At 42.1% G+C, this 24,825-nt stretch overlaps 1 protein-coding gene across 5 annotated transcripts in view; it reads left to right on the top strand.

Moving 5' to 3' along the window:
• LOC125466883 (cell adhesion molecule 1) overlaps positions 1-24,825 on the top strand; it is a 376,965-nt gene that overhangs the window by 157,215 nt on the left and 194,925 nt on the right. The gene's annotated exons all lie outside the window — the stretch shown is intronic.

The raw sequence follows: 24,825 nt of genomic DNA, 5'->3' as shown, positions 1-24,825 counted from the left end.
TTGCCATTTTTACAAATGGGAAGAGAAGGTTGGGACTAGATTCTAAGGTTTAGTGTGAAAACATGAACAAAAGCTTGGTGAGCACATTTTTTCTTCTTGAATGGGACGTGGGCGTCACAAAGTAGGTTGGCAATTATTTTCTAGTTCCATTTCAGTTCAGCAATAACATTGCCAAGTAATTAATTACCCTGATCTTTCATTTGGCTTCAACCAGTAAGGAACTTTGTAATAGCAACGAACAAGTCAATTTGTGTATTTAAGATGTTTGATTTGGAATAGCACCACATTAAAGGTCATTTTTAATTATCTATCTCTGTCTTGCTTTGGGTTCTCCTTTCAAACTCAGTGCAGTTTCAGGAAGAGCTATTCTCTTCTTTTAAAATTGACATTAGCTTTTACATATGGACCTTCCTATTGTTCTGAACCCTGACCTGAAGTTGGTGTTTGTCCTGCTTTTATTTCCCTTCATGCCAGCTGATTTTATTACTATAGGACTAGTTTCTTTTTCCAGCAACTTTAATTTTGTCAACTTTTAGTTTTATGCTCAGATACAATTTCAAAAATACCACTTCAAGGGGAAAATTTACAATCTGATATTTTTGATCAACTTGTTTGAAGATGTTATGGCAAACCAGGAACAAATGGGATTTGAACCTGAGCCTTCTGCCTCAGAGGGAAGCAATCACTGCACCAGAAGAACTCTAAGAGGAAAATATATTCCGTATGAGATGGAAGTGCTGATTGACAAGTGGGCTTGGGTCAAGGTGTTCCTCGGTACATGAACCATTAATGCTGATTGCCTGGTAACTGCCAACCATTGTTTAAATTTTAGCCCAGGCAGGTTGAATGGACAAGGCAATGTCATGAGTCAGCAAATGGCTGTCATCTATTTTGTGTTGAAACCTGTGCAATGTGTGCAAATTCTTTGTCTGCAGCAAGAACATGTCCAATAAATGATTCAATTCTCAGGACAATGCCCTGATCGGTCAGTCAATTTGCTGGAGCTAAAATTTAAAGGTTGGCATTTAACTGGCAGTCAGCATTAATGGGTTCACTTACCTGGCAGCACCTCGACCAGGGTCCATGTCAATCAGCAATTCTTCCTGATAAATGCCACACTATGAACTTGGAACTTGACTCTGCAATCCTCATTTGGTTGTTTTATGCAATTAATCACAAATGCTTGAGGTTTTCCTGGTGAATGCAAGTCAAAAAAACATGGACAAAATGTCTATCTTTCAGCAACTGCCACAGTTGGAGAAATGAAATGAATCCTGTAATTCTTTAAGAACAGAAAGCACTGGTGAAACTCAGCAGGTCTGGCAGTGCCTGTGGAGAGAGAAACAGTTGACGTTTCAAGTTAGAAATGAAGGAAGACAAAAAATGCATTGGGTATTACACTCTTAACTAGAGAAATGGGAGGAAATAATAAAAGGAAGTGTACTTATAAAAGATGGAGAAGCAAATTCAAAGAAGCAACAGGATCATCCTAGCCTTCCCTGTGGTGAGTGTACTCGGTGTATCTAGCTGTAAGTGTGAGAGAAGTAATTAATGAACAGATGCAGTGTACTGATTTACTGTGGTCTGTGTGTAACTCATTGACCACATATTACAGCTCTGAAGTGAGAGTTCTGGTTATTGAGAGTCTACAGGTGGTGCTGCTGCACAATGTCTCTCTGGTTTATCGAAGTTTGCTCACCTCTGAATCACAGCAAGTGGTATTTTTTTCCAAATTATTGCTTTTTGTTTTCTTCAGTATGTGTTCGACATGTAGGCTGATGATGACCAAGCTTTTTGATGCCTAACACTGGAGAGCAGCAGGAGTAACTTATAACATTGGCAACTGCTCCTATCTATGCAGCAGGGTGCCTCAAAAAAGAATGTTGAATTGTACATCCCTAACTGGAAACTTCACTCTCAATAATTTGCGACTTCAACCTGTGCTTGTGATACCAGTCCTCATTGCCAGATAGTCAGGTTCCCTGATTTTAAAATGCGTTTTTTTTCTTTTACAAAACAGTGCACATGCCTTTATAAACTGTTTGGTTTCTTGATAAGCATTTAATGTGATTTCTGTAATTCTCTGCTTCCAATCACTGTGCTTTGGTTTTTAAGAAAATAAATAAATTAGATAAATAAGAAAATAAATTGTTTAGCTTTTAGCTAAATCTTCTAGCGCAGATGTTAAGCAGCAGGTTCTAAAACTGTTGCAGTAGCAGAAACTCGCTTGGAAGCGTCGAGCATTATTTCAGGTTGAGAACACAGGTGTGATTCCTGCCAGTGTGTACCCCTAACCTGCTGTTAATCACTGCTCGAAAATTGTTCTGGGTCAGATCTCTGTCCCGAGTTGCTATTTTCACCTCCGAGTAGGTAAAGCCTTGCCATGGTTCAGCGCCTTAACCAAGCGCATCACACCTCTGCTGGGAATCGGTAACTTAGCAAGACCAAATCATTTTGAAGCACGTGAGCGAAACAATTGCACACAACAAGAGAAGGGAATAATGCATGAGTTTTCACTGTAAGTTAACACTAGTGCACTGTTCTCCCATGGATTTTGTTTTTGCGGACCAAATGATTTTCTTTTGTGACCGGTCTGGCCCTGTTAATCATTCCTGTTTTCCCTGTAGCTTTTATTTCAGAGCAGCCTAATCATTGACCTGCTTCAGTGTCCCTGAAGATGATGCTCTGACATCAGCCATTGCAAGACTTGACTTTGCTCATTTAATTTGATGTAAATCCTCACTCCACAACAGTCTTGCACCACCTGCTTTTAATAGGGATTAATGGTATCTTACCACTTCATGGCACATCAGGTTGACAGTCTAGTTGTGTTCTTAAACTGACTGCTGATTCATGGTCATTGTCTTTCTCTCTTTATTTGCATATGCTTGAGTAGGAGGCATTAGTTCATGCATTTGCTGGTGTATGACCTTTTTTGCTTCTGTGTTTTCGACCTTTAATGTCAACTTTATTCCCCCTCGTTCTCAAATGGAGGAGACATCTTTTTCGTTTCTAAAAAAAAATCAACGTGATTGCTTCCATTTTACTGGTACATCTGTAACTGATTTACAGAGCAGAGGGAACTCAAACCACTCTTAAACTCAGGCCTTGCTCTAATTATGCACAAGCATTACTTCAGTATTTGAAGGGAGTCAGCTATGTCGCTTTTCAATCCAGTTCCCTAAATTTAACAAGTTGGAATTCTCCTCCGCACAGTACAAGCTCAGACCTGTGCTTCTGTTTGTTTAAAGCACTATCAGAGCCTGCTCATACAAACCAAAGTAGCAGCAGAAGTAGGCCATTTGGCCCCTTGAGCCTGCCCCAACGCTGCAATTCAATAAAACCGTGGCTGATCTGCCTGTGCTTTGAATTCCATTCAGTATCTTGCTTTGTAGATTTTGAACTTTGGTCCTTAGCTATGCCATTCAGCATCCTACCTGATCACCACCTTTTTTCCTTGGAAATTATAGGACTTTGCACCAGCAGGAACTGGCTCTGTCCTGACCAGTGAAGCTATGTTAGATTAGCCAATTGCCAATCTCGGTTCAATGGAACAGAGACTGGGCCCAGTGACTGGCTTAAAATGGTCCTAAATGACAAGTAGAGGTGTCTAACACTGCCAAATTCACCATCTTGTGATATCATGGTGTAGGTTTGGGGTAGACTTACTGTCACCAATCCTGAGTAGATATCCACCTAAGCTACTGATTTGCAGAGGCTTTTTTAAAAAGAAAAAGCCCATTTGTGGGATGTGAGCAGTGCTTGCTCGGCCAATGCTTTTAGTATTCTATTGGAGAAAGGGTTAACTGACTGTGCAAGAGAAGCTGCTAAGAAGAGCTGTCTCTATCAGGAGCTGGCTAGCGTTATAAAGAGCTCACCAGCGTACGTATTGCATTGATGGTAAGGTGGCACCTTTTTGACTTTAAATGCTGCCCCACTGCTGCGCTAAAGTGTCAGACTTGTTCTTCACTCTCAACCTTTGGAGTGGGCCTTGAACCGGGAATCCAGTGAGTGCTGTGACCCAGGTAAAGTCTTAAGAGTCCTACCAGACTGTAGGACTGCTCTTCCATTAGGAAGAGGCGACTGGTGGTTTAACCTGAAGAATGCTGTGTGTCAGGAGAGGGGAGAGGCTGAGAAAGACAGTCCTGCGTGGTAACCAGCTTGGGAATTGAACTCATGCTGTTGGTGTCACTCTGCATCACAACCAGCCAACTGAGCTAACTGAACCGAACCCCCACCCCCACCTGCCAATGAGCAGCAGCTTGGCTGGTCTACCTTTAAAGTTAGAGTGGGACTACTGCGGCTGAAATTGGGCAATGCTCCTTTTTACATCAATGTTGATGGAAATGTGGAATATTTCCTCTTTCCCACCACCACTGCTTGCTGTTGAGCCTTGTTTCATGAAATTTCAAAACTGACTTTTATGTTTTGAAAACATATTGTTAGGGGTTTCGGTGGAGTGCAGGTACAGAACAGACATATTCCAGTACGTCACTGGTGTTGCGCTGGGAGCCTCAACAGCGTTAGAAATCTATGAAAAACTATGAAAGCATAGAAACTAACTCGGGTAATGACCTGAGCTAGAGTTCATCTCCACATTTCACGGGAATCAGTGCAGATTATAAGAGTTGAGTAAATGTTGTATGAAGGTTGCATTCTCTCGTCAGAAATCAAGCAACAAGACAGCAACATGAAAACATCTGGCTTTGACTGAGATTTTTTTTTAGCTCTAAAAAACACTTTTCTTCCTCCCCGCGCCCCCCCCTCCCCAAACACCCTCCTGTCTTATTCATGGGATTTAGTGGGTGTCAGCTTGATGACTAATTCCAAACCATTCTGCAGACTTAATTAACAACATGATAATTCGGCCAACAGAAGACACCTGCTGGCTAATTGGGTGTGAGAAATTATTTTTTAATTATTCAAAAATCATCATGGGAGTTTCTAGCTTTCAGTCCAATTTCATTACAATATTATGCTCCTCCGTCAGACGGAGGGATGTATGTGTGAGATGAAACACCCTTCACAATGAAATTGCCATGGCTGCTTGACAGAGTGGAAGTGCTTCTCATAATTATCATCCACCTTCCAGAGCTCTTAAGCTGTTTCTCCATCAAGCATGTGTTTCCCCATCGCATGTAGAATAGTACAGCACAGCAAGAAGTCATTCAGCCCATTCAGGTTTGGGGTCAGCTGTTTTCAAACAGCATTAAATAAATTTATGGGTGATCTTGCAGTTCAGTGATTCTCTTGCTGGAACATTGAATTTGGTGTGGCAGTGAATTCTATATTCTTCTCGTCCATTTTGTGTTAACAAATTTCTTTATCATTTCAAGCAGCTGTTGAATTGCCCTGTACTGAATTAGAGCAGTCTTCAGTTTTGTAACTGAAGAACCAATTCAAGGTTATTGGTTGTGCCAGCCACACTCATGTTCTTCGCTCTTGGTTCTTGCAGAGTCTGTAAAGTTTGCTGATTGCTAACTAAGGCAGATGCAAAGATACTAACTTCACCCAACCTCCAAATGGTTATTGGCCTTCCCCATATTTACTTTGTCCTTGAATGTGTCTCCATAGCAAGATAGAGCCATTCTATTGCCAGCCTGACTCATAGTGGAAAACCATTAAACAGGTGAGATGTACAACATGGGCTTAACTTGGATTGGGAATGTCACAAAGTTTTTCATCGCCCTGGCTCAGTGCAGTTTTTGAATACAGCATTTCAGCTTGAAGCTAGGATGTTGAGCACCCCAAGTGCCATTATGTCCCTTGTTTTGTTCAGTCAATACCTACTGGGACGTTGATCATAATGTTGGAATGTAGGACCGTCCTCGATGAAGTCAGCCAGTTGTGTTCTGCTACCTCTGAAATGATGGTACTAATTGATGGAAAAGATTGACTTGCATTATGTAATGCTCTTCCTGGCTTTGGTCTGCATTAATGCTGTGGCCCAGAGTAAGCACCCTCAAATAGCAATGGGGTCCTGACTAAGTTTTCTTGGGCTTTTTGTGTGATGGTGATTTGAGGGATAAAAATCCTTCAGGGCACCAGGAATAAATGCCTTTCTTCCAAATGTTGCCATGTAACCTTTTAATGTCTACCAAAAAAAATGAAATCACATTTGAATTGAAAAATGACATCTCCAGGAATACAGCACTCAGTTAGCTCTCGACCAGAATGCCCAATCTCTGCAATTGGGATTTGGACCCACGAACTTCTCGTGAATATTCCCAACTATTCGAATGGCTGGCTCCATGATCTAATTGCATTCTTTTGCTGGAAGCAGCTGCAATGTGTTTGACATTCGGGAGAATTTTAATGGTTTCAGTGTGAGCTCCATTTGGAGTTGATGAGTTCTGTTTAGTTATAAACTGTGTGTGGGACCTTCCAGGAAGTATTTACTTGTCTTTTCACTTTAAGTGGCGTTCTCAATCCTCTGCTAACTTTGACAAATTGCTCACCTGCCTTCAGAATCCTAAAGCGTCTAGGCCTGAAATGTCAGCCTTCTTGCTCCACTGCTACTTGGCCTGCTGTGTTCATCCAGCTCTACACCCTGTTATCTCTGCCTTCAGAATCCTTAAAGTTGTCTGTTTAAAATATTAAACAACTCTGTAGAATAATTGTTCTGGGAATAAATTTTGATAGCTTTAACTATGTTCCTCCAACTGAATGAGCTCGTAGTTTTCAGTTTAATCTATAACCCACCTTTCGGCTGGGTTTTGTTCCCTGTTGCAAGCTTGGAGCCATGTTTTAGAAACTTCTCCATGCATGTACCTGTTTGATTATGGCCAAGAGCTTTGCTTGGTGTTTGGAAATATAGCCTTACAAATCTCTTACTCTCCTTTGCTCTGCTTCCACCTCCTCCACTGTATCGCTATACTAATTCTGCCCTGATTTGTTTCTTAATGTTTCATATTCGGCTTAAGTTAACTTGGCTGTGAGGCTTGGCTTTTTAATAAACTTTCCACTGAAGCCGTAACACGAGTTAACAGATAATGCTGATGTAATCTATCCCAAAGGAATGTTTACTGGACAGATTTCTTTGTAATCCGCAGCAGTTTATTTCTCAGAGCTTGCCTTGTGGGTTTCCGGAACGCGCTCGGATGCTGAGGACATGGATGTGGCTGAAGGCGAGGGAACTGAATCGCACTCCCCCATGCACAGCTAAAATGTTGTGATAACAAACAAAGTTACTGCATATGGAGCTGTAACCTCATCTGGGATGGGGTGGTGTGCAAGATTTGATGTTTACTGTAATCTTAAATTTCATTTACAGCCTGGTATGTTTAACGTATCTGAAAATGTTGGCTGTTATTGCATGTTTTACGACAGATGTGCACACCCTGGTTTGTTGAAGGGTCCACATTGGAAATTTAGGATGTGACTGACAGTGGTGAAAATATTAAACGAACCGTTCATGAATTGTCTCTCCTTCCAGCTCTGAGCTTGAGATCGTGGGATCAAGTCCCATGTTTAGAAGTTGATGCTTTGGTGCAGTACTTGCAGGGTTGTCGGCAGTGCTGTTTTTCAGATGGGTGAATGTAAAAGGTGATTGGGAATGTTCTGCCTTATTTATCCAAGAATCAACATCCACAGAATTATCTCGCCTGTCAGTCGAGTTCATGTTGGTGGGACCTCAGTGTGTACATTGCCCACTGTGTTTTCCTGTGTAACGACAACTGTATTAGCATCATTCATTTTTCATAAGGCATTCGGGGATGGGTAGAGGATGTAAACAGACTGCAAGTGTAAGAACCCAAAATATTGGAAGCGCTGAGCATTTCAGGCAGCACTTGTAGTGAGAACAGAGGCATAACAGCTCCGGGTACGGATCCTCTATCAAAGGCAAGGAGCTGACACTAATGTTTAATCAACTGTACAAACACATCAAAGACCAGTGTGAACAAGATGGAAAATGATTGCAAGACACTTATTCATAATTTTCCAGTGCTTTTGGCTATTTTTCCAAAACAAGTTTTCCTAAAAAATAACACCCAATGGTTGAATGATTGGCTTTACGTCAGTTCACTTGACTGTTGGTTTTCTAATATCTTCCAAAGTACTCTCATTTACACACCAGCCCATTCATGCCGCTACAAAAATCTTAGTGAATTGTTAAACTGTTAACTATTTGTCATATTGCATTTTTTTAAGAAAAACTTTGACAGCTGATGTATGGTTCTACAGAATGATAAATGTCAAAAAAACCAAGAATAATGGTATCTTGCAGCTTTTTTTTTAATAACAAATTGCAGGAGCTCTGTGTTGGGGCTGCAGTTGGGAACTTTAACCAAAGTCCTGGCTGCTGAGTCCACTGGCCTGCTTTAATGTACTGGGAGAGGTCACCTTGCCACCATCAAAATAAACAAGACATAAAGTGGCTGAGACATTAATCGCCAAATAAATTTCTCCTCTAAATTGGGCTAATAAATTACTTTAATCAAGCATCTATCATTGTTCATTTTACATAGAGTAATTTTTGACATGCAAGTGGCAGGTTTTTGACAGCAGAGATGGGAGTACCAGGTGGTTATAGACCACCTGCTATTTTTGTTGCCATGGTCCAGTGTATGCAAATCTGCCAATGCCAATTTGATTTGAGATTGAAACTGCTCAGGGACACCAGACCAACTTGAGAGTTAACTCTATCACCGCAGTATTGACAACAATGAGGCAAGACTATGCAACGCTGCTTCAGTTTAAGCATACACGTTAACACTGCCAAAGGAATGGGTTACCATCATCTACCATGCCACTTAATGCCTGAGCTTCATGACCCAGTAGTACAGCAATCTGCCCATAAGGAAGGCTGTTCTGACAAGTTCATCCTCCTGAGCAGAAGGGAGATTGGTGGCAGTGAATCATTGCAGCTGCAAGGGGCAGGCAAGCCTCTGGTTAAGTAGGGAGCGGATTTCAGGAGGATTGAAGCCTGCATCAACGGCGCTGTGCATAACCCAGAAAAACCTGAGGCACTGGTCGGCCAAGCTCTGCACCAGACACTGAGATGAAAAGTGAGCTGGGAATTACTTCCTTGCTGTGCGTGAACACCATCATACTCTGCCTTTCTCGCTGGGTCAAAAAACTTGTCAAATCTCTTTGCTAATGTTGCTACATTTGGCCCACCTTGGCTCAAGGGCTGACAGGCCTCGACGTAATGGAATTTGACAACAGGAGCAAGGGGAGAGCAGAAAAGGGAAAACGGAGAGAATGATCCTGGTTCATTTGTTTCATAAGTGAATTCTCAAGAGTCATAGACAAGGCCACTAATTTATTATTTGCGAATAAATAGTGAACAAGAATATGTTACCTCAAAGGAACTCTTTCTTTTTTTTTCCTGTTTTAAAGGACTTAACAGTGTAGATTGTTGAAAGCCTGTATCCTCTTTCTGGGAGAGCCTAGGACCAGAGGGCAACATCTGAGAATAAGTGGTGGCACGTTTAAGTCAGAGGTGAAGAGGAATTTCTTCTCTCTCAGGGTGGTAGATCTATGAAATTTGTTGCCAGAGAGGGCTGTTGCGGTCGTCCTAAGACGGATTTTTTTTTAAATAAGGGAATTGAAGTTTATGGGAAGAAGGCAGGAAAGTGAAGTTGAGGATTGTCAGATCAGATATGATGTGATTGAATGACGGAGCAAACTCAAAGGGGCTGAATGGTCTCATTCTGCTCCTGTCTTGACTTCATCAGTTACAGGAAAATGAAGAACAGTTGGGTTAATTAGAAGCATGAGATTTTCCAATTATTGGTAATTGCAGAATCTCTTAGTTAAACATGGAATTTGATTTAATAGAATCAATGGGAAAAAAAATCTTTGTTTCATTCTTGGGCTGAGATTTTCTTAACTATTACTATACAGTATGCACCCTAAAGTAACCAAACCAATGTGGTGTGGTGTAGTAAAGCATGCCATGAGCCTGGTGTGTATCAGTTACCAGCTTAAAAAAAGTTGTACATCAGTGTAATATCTTTGCTTGGAAGAGGCAAGATACTAGCAGTAATTTCATAGGGGAGTGCAGGAGGGAATGTACATGATGGGGAGGTGAAACACAGTCTGTCACCCATACATCAGCAACTTATTAGTAGCTAGCAGTTGTTTTGCCTTTGTAGCCTGTTAGAGTTTTGGCTCTAAAATCTGCCACTACAGTGTAGCAGCTGGTTAACTCTGCAGTCAGATCCTTGGTTGGTGCAAAGGGGATTTCAAGTCATTCCTCGAAGCAGCGCTCCTAAGAAATGTTTGAAAGGTCACAGCATCGTGAAACACAGCAACTTGCAACACTGAAGGGAGGCCATTTGGCCTGTCATCCCTTGTTAACTCTCCTATCTTGTCCTCCACATTTGTAAACTTGTAAGGTCCACATGCTCAGGTACCTATCCCACTCCTGGTTAATGTTAAAGTAATTGGCTTCCAGCACCCTTTACTGTTGCAGGTAGAACATTGCAGATCTTGGCAACCAAATTAAATAATTTCTCGTGGTAACGTCTCTGGCTTTCTAAACAAGCCCATACTTCAGAAGCCTTGTTCAGCTGGCCTGATTTAAAGTTCCAACTGTGAATGAAGCCAGGGAATTGAGAGATCTTCCCGCTCTTCCCCCAAATGGCAGTTGGCTGCAAGGAGGATCTGTCGTTTCCTTATGGAGTCTGGAAGAGAACACCACCTCCTGGCCACATGAGGAATGGCAGGGAACATCATTGTCTTTAATCACACTCCTTCCTTCCCTCCTTCCTTCCTTCCCTCCCTCCAAGCTGGCACAGGGTGTTGGTTACCTAGTCAGCTCCTCTCCGTTGCATTCCTCCCTAGCAGCCCTGTGGTCTGTTTGAACTGTAGGGAATTTTACCTGACTAGAGTTGGTGGGGGAGGGAAAGCAACTCCACTACTGAAAGTTCATTCAGCTCCTAATAAACCATCAAAAAGATCTTGACAGTTTCAGCTAAATCTGAAAGCCCAAGTTTTAATTATCCATCTGTTGAGTAGGCAAGGTCAAAAAAAGCAGTGTATGGAACTGTTTCATTCAATAATTACATTTTAAAAAAGACTTTGCCAAAGATATTGGCTAATAAATTGTAAGTAAATATATTAATTATACAGATTTAATACCTATGAAAGTGACAAAATTTGACAGATTATTTTAATCACTCACGGTTATCTTAAACCATACAAATCTAGATCTGTCTTGAGTGATTCATCATAGATTTTAGTTTTCAATGTTAATCAGACCGATGGGCACCTGTAGCACTGAGCTGAACCCCGAACTTGTTTGTTCCTTTGTCTCCCACTGTAGCAGCATATTCCATTACTCTTTCCATCAGCACAAGAATTGAAATTTCAATTTCCCATCCCCTATGGTGTTTCATACTAATGCTATTAACTCCAAATGCTGTCTACAGCCAGACAGGCACACAGACATGCGTGCAAGTGCTAAAGGCTTTTTACCTCCGCAGTCCTAGAGAACAGTTTGAAAGTTTCTCTACAGCCACCTTACAGATTTTAGTAAAGGTCCGACTGAAGACGTTTAACTGTCATCCTGCTTTCTTCACCCGGGGTGAATTTCCAGCTACTAGCAGACAACAGAATACAATTTATTTTGAATACCATGTGATGTTGTTATATTTAAAAGGGGGAAAAAAAAAATCAAAGGGCATTTTTTTAGAAGAAGCAGCGATCAGCTTCAAAAGACTTGGCAGCAGCTAAAAAACAGCAAGAGGAAAAATAATTTAGTTTGAGTCTGGGGGAAAATAATATCCAAAACGCAAGAGACATTTTTGTGTTCTAGCTCTCGCCTGCACAAAAGTAACAGCCCCTGGCACGTTGGCAGTTGATGGTCTAATGTTACACGTTAACTGTTCCATGTTAATATCTAGAGCTATAATGAAAGGACACTTCAATGCTTTCCAGTTAAAATTGAGTGAAGTGTTAATATACAATAAATATCTACCGGCATCATTGTTTTGATGGTTCCCTACACTTCCACAAGCAACCTTAGTAGCAGTGAAACAGTGGTACAGCACTGTTCAGTTGTATGAAGTTGCAGTTTATTGCTGTGCTCTCAAGTTCAGTCAAGGCAACATTTTAGAAAAACACAATTTGGAAATTGCACCAATGCTTATGGCTTTCATTTTTGCACAGCAGGCTGTGAATGTGGTATGGTCATAAATGTTGCACAGTCTGCAACTGATGGTAACTGTATGCTCCTTATTGCCTGTTGTATAGCGCTTGGCCAGACTCCCTTCTGCTGAAAGAGGCTAATTGCAGGCTACTAATTCAATGGTAAATGAAACTCTCTTTGAGGCTGTTGTCAGTCGCGCCCCCCGCCGAGGTATAACTGTGGATCAGATGGAACAATCATAAGGAAGGCAGGCCACGTTGTAAAGAATCTCTGAACCACAACTGACATTTCTCATTGCAAAAAATATTGGCAGGCCGGTTACGATCAGGTGAAGGGATGAAAATTGCAGCCCCGCTCTTTAACCACGGCAGGTGACAGCAACTTTTTTTCTTCTTAGCATGCTTCAGTTAAAATGCAGTTCACTAGAAAATAAAAAAGCCAATTACTAAGCTTTCTTCATTGAAAGAAGAATTATATTACCTCCAGATCCTGAAAAAAAATAATAAAATTGTAACATCAAATACAAACACAATGCATAACAAGCTTAACAGGGATCCTGTCTGGTACAGACAGAGAAATAAGGCCGCACAGTTTAGAAGTTCTGAGAGTCTTTGATGTGATAGAATTTTTAGCTGAGGCTACAGTTGATTTAATTGTAGACTCTTGTCCATAGAGGGAGCAGAATCTGTAAAGCCTTTGACTTGCCTTTAAAGCTGTATAGAAACAGACCCTTCAGTCCACCTTGTCCATACCGACCAGATATCCTAAATTAATCTCTCCCATTAGCTCTTCGGCCCATATCCCTCTAAAGCTTTCCTATACACATAGAACATATAGAACATAGAACATTACAACACAGTACAGGCCCTTCATAGTGAATTCTTGATGAAAAGTTGCTTTTTTCACTGGACGCTGTGCTTTGAAATGATGGATGAAACAGACAAAAACAGTTTCAACTGTTGTCACAATTTTTTCCCTTCGTTCCTCCCCCTCCTGTGCAAAAATACTATTCTGCATCTTCCAGAGTCTAGCCGCATTATTTCTCTGTTTTAATTGACGTGAATTTAAAAATGCTTGCACGTTTCTCGAAAGCAGTTAATGTTTCAGTTGAGTAACCCTTCCTCAGACCCTGCCCCTGTTCTGAGGAAGGGTCACTCAATCCAAAACGTTACCTCCGATTTCTCTTCACAGATGCTGTCAGACCTGCTAAGCTTTTTACAGCAATTTGTTTGTTTTTGAAGTCGAGCTCTGGGTCCTGGCAGCTGTAACCAGAAACTAACGTTTTGGAGCTAGTAAAATCAAGGTTGCTGAGGAGACTAGAATTGGAGAATTACGTGAGTTTGGAGAGGGACTATAGAGCTGGAGGTGATTAGAAATGGGATCACTGAGAACAGACAGAAATCTGATTTAAAATTTAAACCCCTCTGGAAGTATAATAAGTGGTTTAAATAAACAAACACAAAATACGTCTCCTCTTCAAGATTTATTCATTGGTTCACCACAGTTGCGAAGATAGAAACTTTTCTTAGCCACACACATTGTTCCAAGAAACCGGTTTCAGTCTATACTGTACCTCCATGGAGTACAGGAGCCTTCTTCCAAAAACCTTGGTGACTTGTGGCCTTGCATGTGTTCAGTTGAGAACAAGATGTTTTCATTGCTGTCTGTTGTACATCTTTATGTTTCTGAAAAAAATAATGTTGGAGTCTGGGTGTAGTTTGAATGTAATCTGTGGAGTCCTACAGCTTTGCACGGGGAAATCGGGGGGAAAAATATTGCCATCTATGATATCCCAACAGCCAAGGGCAGGTTACATTAGTTGGTTGCATGTTATTGGTAATTGCTATCATCACAATAAGCTGCATTTTAGAGATGCTGTTTTGGACTGACCTTAGACCCGGTCAGGGACAGAGACATGCTGACAGCATCCGTCTACCCCCAGATACCACTCATCTCTTTCAGAAAAACCCTCTTTGCCCTTGTGCTGTGCCATCAGAGTACTCCTTGACTTACCCAAAGAGCTAATTATGTTTGCAAAATTCTCTCATATGGTTGTGATTTAAATTTAACCTCTTACACCTTGCTTTTAACCCAGTGAACTTCTCTGACCTGTTGGGTGTCACCTTTGTTAAATTTCTTTTGCACTAGGCAGCAATAAAACTGGAGTAGTTAAAAATTGTTTTTTGCTGGTTTAATCTAGTTCAAGTAATCCTCACTCCTGTTAATCCTGTACAAGCATTTCTTGTCCTCCTGGATGAAGACTTGATTTGGGGCTTGTCTTTTAGTCAGCCAGTCAGTCTTGCTCTGTATATAACACACATGCTATCTAAAAGATGTTCAAGCCATTGGATAATCAGTCAGTTTTGCTGTTTACCCCTGTGTACATTCCTGTCTAGGAACGGGTAGTATGTACAATCTTCTGGGTAATGGGAACCTGGAGAGATGATTCATGATTGAATAACTCTTTTTAATTCAACAGACTGTGTTTTGCAAAGTTAACAACAAACAGATGCAAACAGCTCCATGGGTTATAAAATCTGAAACACGAAAAGGGCGGAAAGTATATCCAGAAATAAAGATCCCTGGGGAAGACAGCCATTTACAAATGACACAAACAAACACGTGTGTCGCACGTCACTGAGTTACAGAGACCAAGTTCAATCATTGTTCTGTTAACAAAGTTGATTCTTTGCTGAAACTAGATGCAAGTGTCATGACCAAGCCTCCTGGCGCGCACTTCTCTCTCTCTCTCTCTCTCTCTCTCTCTCTCTCTCTCTCTCTCTCTCTCTCTCTCTCTCTCTCTCTCTCTCTCTCTCTCTCTCTCTCTCTCTCTCACACTCAAATAACTAATGATTTGTGTTACTGATAGCACCCCTACAGTATAGAAGGCGGCTTTTTGGCCTATTGAATCCACACTGACCCTCCAAAAATCATCCCACCTGTACCCAACCCACTCCCACTCACCACCCTACCCCTGTACCGATGGACTGTCTGCATGTTGCTTGACATTATGGGCAATTTAGCATGGCCAACCCATCTAACCCACGTATCTTTTAGACTGTTGGAGGAAACTGGAGTGCTCAGCAGAAACACACTCAGACACAGGGAGAATGGGCAAACTCCACACACAGTTGCCTGAGGCTGAAGATGAACCTGGATCCATGATGCTGTGAGGCAGCAGTGCTAATCACTGAGATACTGTGCCTCCCGTCAAGTGGCCAGTCTGTCGCAACACGTTCAAGGTTAATCATCTCAACTGTATGCGTTTGTTCCTGGTCTCTGTCTAGTGAGTGGTGGGATGACCAAGTCTGACGTGCCCAGACAATATGTTCTTTTTATTCAAAACAAGTGGTTCACAATGGAAAATATTTACCTACTCAAGGGGCAGCGTAGAAGTAGAGATAGGTGATAAATGCACTGATAACATTAGCCACATTAAGAGAATAAATATCTTTTCAGGCAAAAGATTTCAATTGTATTTAGTGACAAGTGGAATCAGACTAAATAGCCTGGCACCGTTTCAAATAACATCTGCCCTTTATCTTCTCTCGTCCTTTTGTGTAGAGAAACTCAACATCTGAGGTCAAGAACAGGGGAGGCCCAATGAATTTGTCATGTAGACCCTTAGCTTGTTTTCTCTCCATAGATGCTGCCTGACCCACTGTGATCTTCCATAGATATTCCAGCAGCTGTAATAATTTGCTGCGTGATGAGTTTAAATCTGCCTTCCATGATTTGTTAGACTGTCACTGTTGTGTGGAATCTCAAATACATCTTGAGCTGTTCCCTTTTGGTGCATAAATGTTCATCTGAAAGTGAAAATACAGCAACCCTACAGCTTTTCATGAACAAAAGTTTTAAATAACCATAAATACCACATTGAATTTGAGGGGCCACCCTGAAATAGTATGCTGGAGACTTTTTTTATTTAAAACCGGTGTGCCCTGAACAGCACAAACCAGCCTGGTTCATAATCGCAACTGCAGAACACTTAATTGGATATGCCTCCTAACTAGAGGTTTAGTTTCCATTATTGCTGCTCTAATTTTAGCCTATTTAATTAAAGTGTGGCTGGTATAAGCTGCTTATTTACTTAAGATTTTGTCTCCGATCTTGCATAATTGTCTACTGCTGTTCTCCAGATTTGACTTCTGCCCAAGTTGCAGTTGTGTACTACATAACTCATCAACACCCACTGGAGTAGGCATTTACCTTTTGAGACCTCAAAGCCATCAGCTTCTAACTGAAAATAGCCCAAATCATTTGGCTAATGATGGCCCTGATAGGCAGTCAATGAAGGAAATCCAAGGCAGGGGCATGAATTTGATAGATTCCCTTTGATTCCACTCTGCTCCGTTGTTAGAGTTTCTTGGAGAATAAGGGTCTGAAATATTCAGTGAGAAATCCAGCAGGACAAAAGCTTGCACCAGACTCTGAATGGGCTGCAGGGGATAGGTATTGTTGCTGTTGGAGACCCATCTGTACAGAATGTAGGAAGCATGCAGGAGTGACATGATCTCATGGTGTTCTTTAAATCTAGCCTGCCTGAGGACTGTTGCTGCAATGTGAAAGGATGTGCTAAGTCTTATTCTCCTAACAAACTCCGATCGTCGTGGTTCCAGACTGGGTTCGATATTCAGTTTCTTGAACCTATTCTTTTGCAAACAAATGCTGCTCAGTCAATCTTTGTGCATTGGTTTGAAAAAGGTCACCTGTAAAATCATTGAATGCGGAGCTTACTTGACATGATTTTCCTTTGTGTTATTAATTTGCAAAGATTAGTGTTTCACTTTTTAAACTGTTAACTCCCCTGAGTTCTCTCCATTCATGTGCAGCTTCATACAAAAAAATCTTCCTTCCCCATAGCTACTCTGGTCAAGCTATGAAATGAGGATGTGTTAGACTCTGTTCACCCTTGTTTCTGATGACTGATCGTTGCAAATGTTGTTTTGTATAAAATAGTGTCTTGTGGAATTGGAAGGAAAGAAGTACTTAATTGACAAGTATAGAAGAGCAGGAAAAATAAAATTTCGCTCATGCCCCTTTACAAAGATTGGCCCTCAACACCAATGTTTTAGGCCCCACCCCATCAAAGCCCAGTGAAAGATTTTGCCCTGTTGGGCGCTCACCCTGTTTTTATCCTCACAGAAACACTAACTAGGGAGTAGTGGTGAATTAAGCGGAGTGCCTCTATCTCTATCAAATTCTCACCGTGCTTCCATTTCCTTTATTCTTCACTATGGAATCTTGAGTGATAACTCCTAGTGCAGTGTGAGTTTTGCCCCGGTCCTTTTTAGAGCAGTGCTTTCTAATCATTTTCCCACTGACCCCATTCTGAGGCTTGAAAGCTATCACGAAACCTTACCTGAGAAACTAGAGTGAGGCCTGTTAGACTCAGAGTACAGCAGTTATGACAGTCAGGGTTTGAAAATAGCCATTGTTCCTTCAGTTTGTGATCCCAGTCGGAGCCCTCACTCCAACTTTTGGAAACCTGGCCTTAGAATCTGGGAAGAAGGGAATATATGAGCAGTGGGTGGGTGGGGGATGGGTGTTGACAGGACTGGAGCAGTTTGATGGAACTAGGTGCAGCCTCCCTTGTTTGCCATTATTTTTTCTTGTGTGGTGAAGCTCTTACCTTTTGACCATGGGAGAACTGATACCCAATAATATATTTTGCTGCCTTGTTCGCTCATGGCTACGTTTTGATGAAGAAGGAAAAACACCACCTTAAAACAGGACACACATCTGGATAATAGGTTAGAGCTAACGGCATCCATTACTGATATTCATGCCATGTTTAATCCAGAAATGTGTTAATTTATTTGACATGTAAATTAATAGCAAAATCTGTGAACTGTGGCATGAGACGATAGTAGATATCCTGTGCAAAACAGTTAAAGTCTTTTTTTTTCTTGTGTGGTATCAACATAACACAATTCAAACTCTTTCTTGTTTCACATGGCAATTTTCCTTTTATACATACACGTTTTCTGCAGAAATGACTGGATTGTGGACTGCTATCTTGTAAAATGACATTCGGTGATCTAATGCGGTGAATGCCACAGTTCAGTCTGTGTTGATTAGATTTAAACAGGGTGTCCTGTTAAAATGTGAAAAAAGTGACTAAACTTGTGAAAATTAATTCAAAAAATATCTTTTTGCTGAAATTGATACAGTAAAGTTGACAAGTTGTCAAATATTCAGCCAGAGCCACGCTTGTATTGAGGCCTGCTTTTCTAATCATAAATATTCATTATCTGAACCTGGTGCCATTTTATTTTAAGAACAGATGTGAGCCATTTTTCTAATCAAAATAATTCCTATATCCCTTTGTAAATGCAAGTGAGACTGTTCCATATAAAATTGCTGAGGTAATAAGTTTTAACACTGTATGCAGGAGAGTGAATATGCTGATTATTGGGAAAAGCAAATGCTTCCAATCACAATGGCATACCACAGTATTTTACTTTTTTTTTATTCACGGGAAGTGAGCATCACTTGCTAAGCTGACATGTATTGTCCATCCCTAATCCCCTACAAGCAGAGGCCTTAGTAATGTTGGGGTCTATAGTCACTTGTAGGTCAGATCAGATAAAGATAGTGGTTCCCCTTTCCCAAAGGGAATTAGAGAACCAGATGGATTTTCCTGACAATCAACAACCGTTTTGTGGTCGTCATTAGACTGTCGATTCCCGATGTTAATTGAGTTCTAATTCCACCATGTACTATGACCGAATTCAAACCCCAGAATATTACCTGGGTCTCTGGATTAGTTACCTTGTGATAATATCACTAGATCATCACCTCCCAACATGACAGCACTTGTAATAGCTCATGTGTTAACAACAGTTTAAAGATATTTTACTGATCATAAAGTGCTTTGGCACAGATGAAAATCAGGAAAGGTATCTTGTCATTGCAAGTTTTTCCTTGATTTTTCTTATCACGCTCGCTGCTGTAGGGACGTTTGCAAAGCTCAGTTCAACCAGCAATGCAAAGTCCAGTAATCTTGAATTAAAATCTGTATTTAATTTGATATTGGGCTGTTGCTTGGGTTGGCAAACAAGTCTGAAAGATTAAAGGTAATTGCGCATTTGGGTTTTAAGAAAGATTTGTAAATAGAGGTTGGATCATGCGGTACGGTATTGTGTAGTGCTTTCTGTCCTGGTTGAGTGCCAGATACATAAACATTGAACTGTATTTTGTTGGACTCCATTTTCTCCCCTTTTGGTCCAGGAACTCCCTACCTACGTCTGTGACACCACCCACTCCCTCCACCACCTCCAGAACTTCCAGTTCCCTGGCCCCCAACACCTCATTTTCACCATGGACGTCCAGTCCCTATACACCTGTATTCCGCATGCAGATGGCCTCAAGGCCCTCTGCTTCTTCCTGTCCCGCAGACGCGACCAGTCCCCCTCCACCGACACCCTCATCCACCTAGCCGAATTCATCCTCGCCCTCAACAACTTCTCTTTCGATTCCTCCCACTTCCTACAGACAAAGGGGGTGGCCATGGGCACCCGCATGGGCCCCAGCTATGCCTGCATCTTTGTAGGTTATGTGGAACAGTCCCTCTTACGCACCTACACAGGCCCCAAACCCCACCTCTTCCTCCGTTACATTGATGACTGTATCGGCGGCGCCTCTTGCTCCCCAGAGGGGCTCGAACAGTTCATCCACTTCACCAACACCTTCCACGCCAACCTCAAGTTCACCTGGGCAATCTCCAACACATCCCTCACCTTCCTGGACACCTCAGTCTCCATCTCGGGCAACCAGCTTGTAACTGATGTCCATTTCAAGCCCACCGACTCCCACAGCTGCCTAGAATACACCACCTCCCACCCACCCTCCTGCAAAAATTCCATCCCCTATTCCCAATTCCTCCAACTCCGCCGCATCTGCTCCCAGGATGAAGCATTCCACTCCCGCACATCCCAGATGTCCAAGTTCTTCAAGGACCACAACTTCCCCCCACAGTGGTTGAGAATGCCCTTGACTGCGTCTCCCGCATTTCCCAGTACACATCCCTCACACCCCGCACCCGCCACAACCGCCCAAAGAGGATCCCCCTCGTTCTCTCACACCACCCCACCAACCTCCGGATACAACGCATCATCCTCCGACACTTCCGCCATCTACAATCCGACTCCACCACCCAAGACATTTTTCCATCCCCACCTTGGTCTGCTTTCCGGAGAGACCATTCTCTCAGTGACTCCCTTGTTCGCTCCACACTACCCTCCAACCCCACTGCACCTGGCACCTTCCCCTGCAACCACAGGAAATGCTACACTTGCCCCCACACCACCTCCCTCACCCCCATCCCAGGCCCCAAGATGACTTTCCATATTAAGCAGAGGTTCCCCTGCACATCTGCCAATGTGGTATACCGTATCCATTGTACCCGGTGTGGCCTCCTCTACATTGGGGAAACCAGGTGGAGGCTTGGGGACCGCTTTGCAGAACACCTCCGCTCTGTTCGCAATAAACAACTGCACCTCCCAGTCGCGAACCATTTCAACTACCTCTCCCAGTCTTTTAGATGACATGTCCATCATGGACCTCCTGCAGTGCCACAATGATGCCACCCGAAGGTTGCAGGAACAGCAACTCATATTCCGCTTGGGAACCCTGCAGCCCAATGGTATCAATGTGGACTTCACCAGCTTCAAAATCTCCCCTTCCCCCACCACATCCCAAAACCAGCCCAGCTCTTCTCCCCCCTCCCCCCCCACCACATTCCAAAACCAGCCCAGCTCTTCTCTTTCCCCCCCCCCCCCACTGCATCCCAAAACCAGCCCAGCCTGCCTCTGCCTCCCTAACCTGTTCTTCCTCCCACCCCAAGCCGCACCTCCATTTCCTACCTACTAACTTCATCCCACCTCCTTGACCTGTCCGCCTTCCCTGGACTGACCTATCCCCTCCCTACCTCCCCACCTATACTCTCCTCTCCACCTATCTTTTCTCTCCATCTTCAGTCTGCCTCTTTCCACTTCCCCCCCCCCCCCCCCCCCCCCATTTATTCCAGAACCCTCACCCCATCCCCCTCTCTGATGAAGGGTCTAGGCCTGAAACGTCAGCTTTTGTTCTCCTGAGATGCTGCTTGGCCTGCTGTCTTCATCCAGCTTCACACTTTGTTGTTGTTGTTTAGGTGATGGAAATGTTAGCATTAATTATCATTACAACATGAAATCAGTGTTATGGTCTTTGCAGAGATTGATAACATTAAAGATATTGACATTCCCAGTAACTAGCCTAAAAGTATAAACGAGCAAGACTTGAGGTTTTAAGACTTCGATGATTACTAACTAAAGAGAACATTGCCTACAAAATGGGGGTAACCAATTCCTCATTTAACCGCGTCCAGAGCTGTTCCATCAGTTAACTTGATCCCTTAACTGGAACCAAATCTAATCTCCAATAGCTTACTTGCTTTTCCGTTTCCTAGTCAGGTAACTTCTAATGTCAAAAATGACTTTCACTGTGAGGATTAGACTCGAGTTCCTTTCCGCTAACCTGAGAGAGAGCCACCTTTAAATCTTCACGAACTGGATCGTGCCAATCTGGGGTGGGGGGGTGGGGGGGAGAATGGTGGTGTGATGGTGATGTCACTGGCCCAGCAATCCAGAGAGCCAAGTTAGTGCTGTGGGGGACAAGAGTTCAAATCCCACCATAGCAGGTGGCCGTATTCTGATCAAGTATGAATGGTTCCAATGGCTCCCTTTCCTTTCTCACTTCTTTGATGCAAGTTGGGTTTTTATGAAAGGATATCCTTCCCAATTTGAAACTAATTTATTGTTTACATGCCCTGATATTTTGAAGACATGCACAGACAAGTTAACTTGAGTATTTCAAACAGAAAGAGAGCAGTGCCTTTCCCAGCACAATGAAGATGTCACAAATTTTAAAACTTTTTTTTTATAAATGGATACAAACAGTTGGCTGGCAGTATTCCATGGGGCTTTGGTGATATTGGCTCCACTCGGACTTGATGTGCGCAAATATCAGCGTAAACCAAGCCCAACCACAGCACAGCAGTTGGGTAGCTCTGTACGTGTTGGTCCATGAGAAATGCTTCCCACTTCCAGAAGCCGCTGCCACACACTGACATTGGAGGTTGGGTACTGCAGTGAAATAAATTGCAGGGAATGTTGTTCGCTAGTCCTTTTGTTAAGGATGCGGCATCAGCAACAGGGCTCTTGCATATCAAGCAACTTGTCTTTTCAGTATCGACCATTAGAGAAGTTTTTCTGAAAAGCATTGAAAATGATTATGTATAAACTTGAATAGGTCATTCACTTACAACGGCCCTGGTTGGTTCAAGCTCCAACAATATAGGATTTGTGACATTGTAACATACCACCTTCACTGGGTTCGAATTTTAGGTAAAGCAGCTCGGGGGTGTCTCGATTTACAAATGCCCAACTTGTGAACTAGATCTCATACATGGCTTTTAAATTTTAAAATATAATCACTTTCTGAACTAGAGCACAGCTGTTTTCCATTGTGTTGTGTTTCAAATGGCAAACAAATCAACTTGAGGTTAGACTCCAGGATAGAAACCATTAGCAACTTGGAGACTGCCAATTACTTTCATCATCTATTCATTTTTTTATTTGAAAAGAAGCTATTCTGATCAGAAATAACTTGACAGGTATCACTTGAAACCTTCATCTGAAAAGTCCTGTTGCGAGGCAATTAAGTAGCCAGGCCAATACAGCTATACCCAAATGTGGGAAAATCTTGTGCCAAACATCTTCCAACTCAAAATTTACCTGAGAGCTAACCTATTACAAACTGTATCCCAAATAGGTGCCTCAGCTTACTAGAAGTTCTCTGCTTTTATAAACCTCTATTCAGATAAAAAAATTGGAATAATCAATTAGTGTGATATGAAGGAATCTGAATTCTTCCTTTATGTAAAAAGCACTGTTTTTAATGGACCTGTAACTAATCTTTGTGCATGTGATAGTATGGGACGTCACACTTAAACCCCAATGGAAAATGTGCCCTAATCATCTTTACTTCTGAATTCACAAAAGGTTGCTGTTTCTGATCTCATTTGCTTGACCTAGTTCGCAGAGAAAACAGATAATTGAGTACATACAAAAGGATAATAAAATGTGAGGCTGGATGAACACAGCAGGCCAAGCAGCATCTCAGGAGCAGGTGCTCCTGAGATGCTGCTTGGCCTGCTGTGTTCATCCAGCCTCACATTTTATTATCTTGGAATCTCCAGCATCTGCGGTTCCCATTATCTCTGATACATACAAAAGGATAGCTGTTTGGCCCGTGACTCATTCATTCTCTCTCCCTCGTTTGTACTACTTCCAGATTAATTGTTTCAACACTTTGCAGGCAGCTTGCATCTCTGAAGTAGAGTCACTAGATCCGAAAGTTTAACTCTGCTTCCTCTCCATCGATGCTGCAAGACCTACTGAGCTTCTCCAGCAATTTCTGTTGTTTGTTCATTTTTGACAAGTGTAACTTGACAACAGTGGAAATCAAATTAACACATTCAGGAATTCCCAGCCCTGGTTTGTTAATACTTTTCAAGGAAGGAAATTTGCCATCGCTCACTGGTCTGACCTCCTGTGTGACTCCAGACCCGAAGCAATGTGTTTGACCCTTAACTGCACTCTGAAATGGCCTGGTGCCCCATTCAAGCAGTAAGAGATGGTAAACAAGTGCTAGACTTGGCAGTGAGCACCATGCTCCATCAGAGGATTTAATGCAATCTCTGTATGAACTCTGAATAGTGTAGGTTAGATGGGCTTGAGGTCAATATGACAGGTCGGCACAACATCAAGGGCCGAAGGGCCTGTACTGTGCTGTAATGTTCTATCTATCTATCTATCTATCTATCTACCTATCTATCTTACACACAATCTGTGTGGTGAGCGACAGTGTCAGCATTTTCTCTGCTTCAAATACTGAGTCTATCATCCTGCTCGGTGTCGCACAAAACCGAAATGAGAGCAAAGTACTGATGCTGGAAATCCAAAATAAAAGCACAAATTGCTGGAGGAGCTCAGCAGGTCTGGTGGCATTTAATACCGGATTAATGTTCCATCTTAGACTGTGCAGAGAAAAACAGATCTGCTGAGTTTCTTCAACAAATTCAGCTTTTATAATAAATACATACTGCCTTGTGCCTAAGAGATTCAGGGGTATCTTAGAAAATGTCTAACACTGGCAGCATTCTGATCCCTGCTGACCCGTGGTCAAATGTAGAAGTTGCTTTTGGCGACACCACTAAGCTGTTGACGGCCTTGCTGTGGAAATCAATTAAATATCAGGGATCTTAAGTGAACTTTAACTTTTACTTCATTCAAAATTGTCTTTTCGATGGTTTATATATAGGAAGTCTAAAAGCTTTAGAAAAAGTTAGTTTTTAATGGCAGTAGAATGTCTCCTTTTATAATTAAATAATTTTTTTTGTTTGAATTCTCCTTTTAGTATACATGCCCCAATCTATGTCTAATTCTTAAAGTAAACGACAAAAGGGTGTTTTATTTAGCTGCTACTTGGCTTTACTTATCATTTTCCTAGCTACCGTCAGTTCTGAAGGAGGGTCACTAGACCTGAAACGTTAGCTCCGATTTCTTGCCTCAGATACTGACAGACTTGTTGTGCTTTTCCAGCAATTTGTTTTTGTTTCAGGGTATTTTACTTGGATTTTTTTTGGTCTCCTATAATTCATAAATGTAATTGGTTGCTCA

The sequence above is a fragment of the Stegostoma tigrinum genome, chromosome 32, assembly GCF_030684315.1.
Source record: "Stegostoma tigrinum isolate sSteTig4 chromosome 32, sSteTig4.hap1, whole genome shotgun sequence".
NCBI lineage: Eukaryota > Metazoa > Chordata > Chondrichthyes > Orectolobiformes > Stegostomatidae > Stegostoma > Stegostoma tigrinum.
Note: the sequence above shows the minus strand (reverse complement) of the source record. Positions and strands in the feature narration are given on the sequence as shown.